We start from the raw sequence: 6,000 nt of genomic DNA, 5'->3' as shown, positions 1-6,000 counted from the left end.
CTGCATAAGTGTGATAAGCAAGTGCGATGAATTCTTGCTTTCAAAATGTTGCTCCAGATGCATTCCTCTAATCTAGCTAAAGTGATGAGATCATATACCAGCTGCAAAAATGCCTCCAAGGATCGACATACTTAACAGACGTTGAGTCAACATCCCCGAAAGGTGTGCCACCTCTGTTAGATAGCTTGGCCGCCTATGTTGGACGACTCGGTACATCGATGGATAGCCAATCAATCTATCTCGGCCTAAAACACGATAAATCACTCGATTCATAGGATTCACTTCCCTAGAAAAGGAAGATCACAACACAGTATGAATGCATACTCGATAACTGTCTCAAATCATTTCTATCTCATAAGATGAATCCGGATTACTCCCAAGACTTGAAGTTCTTGGTCCAGTATACTAGTTTGGATGAGATAATGGAATTGGAATGAGATTATCATCGATGATGTTTTCACTTATATGGTAGCTACCGATGTAAATGAAAAGTAATGATATCGAACCATGTTTCGTTAATTAGTGACAATGTAAAACTGATTGGACAACCGAAATCACAATCTAGGTTTAATTCCTTACCAAAGTGTGTTTTGGACCCGTAGTTCCTACACTGCCCAAGGTAACCTTGTTGTGTTATAAGTGGGAAATGAAGCGTAATGAGATGAATGAAATAGTGCAATATGACTAGTTCAAATAATTCCAAACCACAGAACACCTTCTCAACTTGTTAGAAGCGTTCACTTACAAATTAAAGCAATTCGGCAGATGTGGTATACCCATTTAAGTGATTATTTGATCGGTCATGGATATGACTGAATGCCTTTGCGTGTTAAACTATAAAGTCTTATTCTGAATTGCTAGAGTTATAGTTTATGTCCATGACATGAATCTCATTAAGATTCTGGAAGAGCTTGAGAAAAATTTCTCACATCTAAAGATGGAATTTGAGATGAAGGATCTTAGGAAAACTCATTTATTCCTTGACCTGAAATTCAAGCGTTGTTTTGACGATACATGTGTTACCTTTGAGTCTACCTATGATCTTCCATACGCTATATGCAAATGAGACCCTTAAAGAGGTTATGGAATCCAAAGTTCCATATCTGAGTTCAACGTTGCGCATTGTTGTACTTAACTCATTGCATTAGATAAGATATCTCTTTTGCTATTGATCTATTAGCAAAGATGCATCACCGCGTCTACATGCTTCCACTGAATTGGTATTAAAGACGTATTTCTGCTACCCTTAAGGTACTACGAATTTGGGCTAATCCAAATGCATCCTGAGTGGATCTGATCCCCTTGATCCTTGAAATGATGCTTGCTTTGTTGTTATGTTGATGCATGTTACTTATCAAACCCGCACAAGGCACATCCCTGAATGGTTATATCTTTACCGTTAGGGATAAAGCAATATCTTGGAGGTCTATGATATGACCTTAATTGCGAAATCTTCCAATTGTTCCAAGACTCACTTTACTTCACTACGTCACATATGAGACATGGTTGAGAGCTCTTATTAAACATATTCGAAGTACTTGATATTTTCATCCATCGTTGAGTCCCGACGACAATGTATGAAGACTATGTCATGACCAAGACATGATACATCAACAAAGTCAACGCCAAGACATATTGCGTCTACATCACATTAAAGTCATGCAAGCCAATCCCATACAACCTTGGCGACCTCTACACGACGTCATTGCCGAAGTCAACCTTCCAAAAGCTTGTCTAAGGAATTGGTATGCCTAACTATTCATATGCAATGCTTACAGTTCTCATTTGGAAGTTTTGTCAAACTTAGGGGGCATATCCAGAAGTATACTTACTTGATCTTAATGTACTATTTTTCCCTACGATTAGGAACATTTTTCCCACTGGGTTTTTGCTACCTAACTAGATTTTGACGAGGCACCCATCTTGGGCTGGTCATACTCTTGTGAGCTTTTCTACTTGTATCCAAAATACGTATAGTTTTGACTTAATACAACTTCTCACTTTTCTCCTTGGTTTATGGTTTTTATCCTACCTTGGGTTTTACCATAGCTAGGTTTTGTAAGTTTTACCATTTATGCATTCTTCCGTTGATTTGAGACTCGCGTTTGCTCATTGTGCAGACAACTTCATCAATTGTACTTACTTCATGGCTAAAGACCTGATGCGCCATTTGTTTGAGTATTTATACATTTAAGGGGGAGTGTTGTAGGCCTATTAGATTAAGACTGTGATCGTGTAAATCCTATCATATTTGGGATATCTTTTAGACTATATATTATCCTATTAGAGTTGTAATCCTATTGGGGTAAGGAATTTTCCTTCCCTTCTACTATAAATAAAGGCACAATGGGGTGGAATAACACACACCTCACAATTACACATCTCTCTCTTCTCCCTCTATGTGTCGCACCCCCTCTCTCTTTTTCCTCTATAATTGTTTAGTAAATTATGCCTACAACAGTGAGGTATTTATAGAAAAAAAAAATTATTATCTTTTTATATTTTTTTGTATTTTTAATTAATTTTTTGGTATTTTTAATTAATTTTTTAATTGTAGCTGACGTCAGTCTTACGTCATATGACCGAAGGGTTAGGTTAGTCGATTTTAGCCTAGGTGAGCAACTAGGCTCCCCCAAGAGCCCAGTGGATTGGAATGGGGTGGAGGAGTTTTGGGGGAGAAAGATGATTTAATCCATTATCCCCTACGGGATTTGAGAGTGGACGTGTCCTTAAGAATCTGCAATGTGAGGTTCATATGTTAATGAAATTGTCAATTACTATTGTATAAATTTTTTTATCAAAAGTTTTTTTTTTTTTTTCACTTTTTGGTTTAGGCTTCTCTAATAAATGTGAGATAATTCTTCACATTGTGCTAATTGTATTGATTTTTCTTTTTTTCTTTTTTTTTTTTTTATTAATTGAAATCTTACAAAGATATCTAAAGCTATATTTAATGATTTCATGCTTTTTGTAATTGTATGACATCTTAATTTGATAGTGTTTACAGAAGGACACAACATGTAATGTAGCAAATGTGTTTTGTAAGGGCCCAAGAAACTGAATATGGGTTGGGGTTTGCAATTGGTTTTCGGGTAAGAAATGTAATAAACTTTCTCAAAGTGGGAATAATGGAGGTTGACCCTTTTTTTTTTTTTTTTTGTGTTTCCAAAAAAAAAAGTGAAGTTTTTAGATCGAACATAATTTCATGTGCAATTCATATTTTTGCTTTTTATTTTTTCAATTTATTTTGTTAATGGTTAAGAAGAAATGAATCACAAGTATGTAAATATTGCATATTGCATAGGGTGAACTGCCAACTACATCCTTAATATTATATTCAAAGCTACTATATTCAATTTAAGTCACATTACTTGTATGTGATACATATTGAAGGGTATATTGGTAACTTTCCATAAAGAAATAGTGTTTGGAGTAAACTTTAGAGGGTAAATTAGATGTTAGATTCACAACATATATGAAGTGTTAAGGGCTTATAGGCGAGAAAATGACGGTATTACCTTCTATAGTGTGTCAAGTGACTTAAGTTGACAAAAAATTGGATAAAATAGCTTTGAATATAATAGTAGGGATGAAATTAGCAATTTTGAATGAATTTAGGGACTTATTTTACCCAAAAAAATAATTCAGGAACCTAATTTTCACTGAGATGATAGTTCAGTGACTAAATCATCACTTCACCCTATCGTATATATACTTAGAACTTTTGACATGTTTTATATGGCTTTAAAATCCTCTGCATCCCATGGGCAACATTGCTAGCAGAAACTAAAATCGTAGAAGCAGCTTATGTACACATTAGTCAGAGTGGAAGGGAAGTGGAGAAAATTTCCGAGATATTCTATTGAGCAATCCAAGGTTTTTAAGTCTTGCATATGAGATTTTCTATCATAACAGGAACAACTCTACATCTTACAAACAACTTCCTTCTACAATTTTGAAGAATCCAATAGAAGACTATATTTTGATTGCACAAATGAATTCATCTCTGCAAGGGTAGTAGAAAAGGTAATAAATCTTCTACTAAAATGTAGTAGAAACCATTGACTGGCATCTTAAGGTTACCATTGATTTTCTTACTAACCTTAAAAGTAAATTCCTGGAATATGTGGAGGAAGCAAGGCAAGTATTTGTGCGAATTCAAGTAGTATTTGGTCAAATATTTGGGTGAGTGTCTTATATTGATTGTTGTAATGTTGAAATGTTTCTTGATGCAATATGTTTTCAAAATTATTGAAAAAATCATAGGAATCTGAAAGAAGTATGAAATATGGACTTGCTTTTATTATCGAACTAGGATGAAATATGGACTTGCCTCCATTATCAAACTAGGAAAGCGAAAAATGAAGAGGCGTTTGACGAACTGATTTGATGCTTTCACCACCTTTACTCTGCACATGCGTCATGGCTTGGTCCTCCCCCATCATATAATTGACCTAGATGTGAGCCAATAACATATCTATCTTTGTCCAACCCATGCATATTTTCCTTCATAGGTTCATCCCATGCTAGATTAACCCTTGTTCTCATCACTTTAATAGAATAATCTCAAGCCGCAATTAGAAAGTTGTTTTCAAAAAGTATATCAACTTTATCCCCGTCATGCAAATTGCGCTCATTGTTTAAGAGTTGTCTCTGCCAATGATAATAATATTCATATCTACTATCCATAAAACTTTCTTTGTTTATGTAGGTCCGCAACTCAGTACACTTGGTATTATTTATAACAGTAATTTCAAGAAGAGGTAAATGTTTTGTTTTATATGAGTGGTACAAGCAGAACAAAGTTAGCCCTTCAAAATTACGATCATCAGTTGGGGGAATATCAAAACTGACTTTAGCACCCCCTTTGACAACTCAAACCAATCAGGAACATAATTCTCATGGAGGGTAATGCCACTGAATCCGCAAGAGGGTCCATCCCTACATATACAATGCAAGTGTCACACACACACACACACACACACACACACATGTATATGTGCATTTGTGCGTGCATGCGCACGATAGGAAGGCAATGAGAGAAAAAGAGAGACATAGATATATGTAGGATGTTCTTTCTAAAATCAATTGTGAGATTGGTGTTCCTTCGCATATCAATCCATGTCATGGAGTTTAATGACTTACTCAAACCTAGAACTTAGTGAGTTTAGGTGAATCACTTACATGGAGTTCTCTCATGTTTGACATTTCTAAAAAATTGGGCATTGTTTCCAATGCCCGGTAATCATGGCACACAAAACTTTCAAATTTGATGGTAAATTAAGGATTATATAAAGATATATGCATCCACTTAACCCCACTTTTTCAAGCTTTGAAAGACCACTGAGGCTAGGTAAGCATAAGTAGATTCATCATCAGGTAGAGTTGAGAAAGTCGACTTATGGGCACTGATTTGGGGAACACGCCAATTTCAGACAGAGGAACTTGTATATGGAACTAAGTCTCACAAAAACCCAACGGCTATGGTAAAACCTGAGGTGGGACAAAAACCTATAGTATAAGGAAAATGCGTGAGAAAGTGCAAGTCAAATGAAACGTCTATAAGATGTACATCAGGGATATAATCAACCCAAGATAGGTGCCTCATCAAAACCTCATGAGATAGAAAAAACCAAAAGGAAAAAATACTCCTAATAATAGAGAAAAAGTACATTAAGATCAAGCAAGTATACTTCGAAATACTCTCCCTGAGTTTGATATAATTTCAAGAGAACTAACAATCTTCCAACTCAGAAAGTCTATGCATACCTAATCCTTGAACAAGCTTCTGAAACGTCGTCATTGGCGATGATTTGGTGAAGAGGTTTGCCAGGTTGTCTTGGGAATGGACTTAAGTGACTTCAATCTTCTAATGCTCTTATTGTTGATGTGAGAAGAAGAACTTCAGTGTAATGTGCTTGGTGTTGTCTCATTCGATGTAACCATTCTTGAGTTGTTCGATATATGTTGTGTTATCTTCATAAATCTTCGTAAGGACAT

This window comes from the organism of the source record quoted next, unplaced genomic scaffold (assembly GCF_019419815.1).
Source record: "Pyrus x bretschneideri cultivar Hongxiangsu unplaced genomic scaffold, Pyrus_bretschneideri_v1 Contig116, whole genome shotgun sequence".
Lineage (NCBI taxonomy): Eukaryota > Viridiplantae > Streptophyta > Magnoliopsida > Rosales > Rosaceae > Pyrus > Pyrus x bretschneideri.
The sequence above is the reverse complement of the archived record's forward strand: the minus strand, read 5'-3'. Positions refer to the sequence as shown.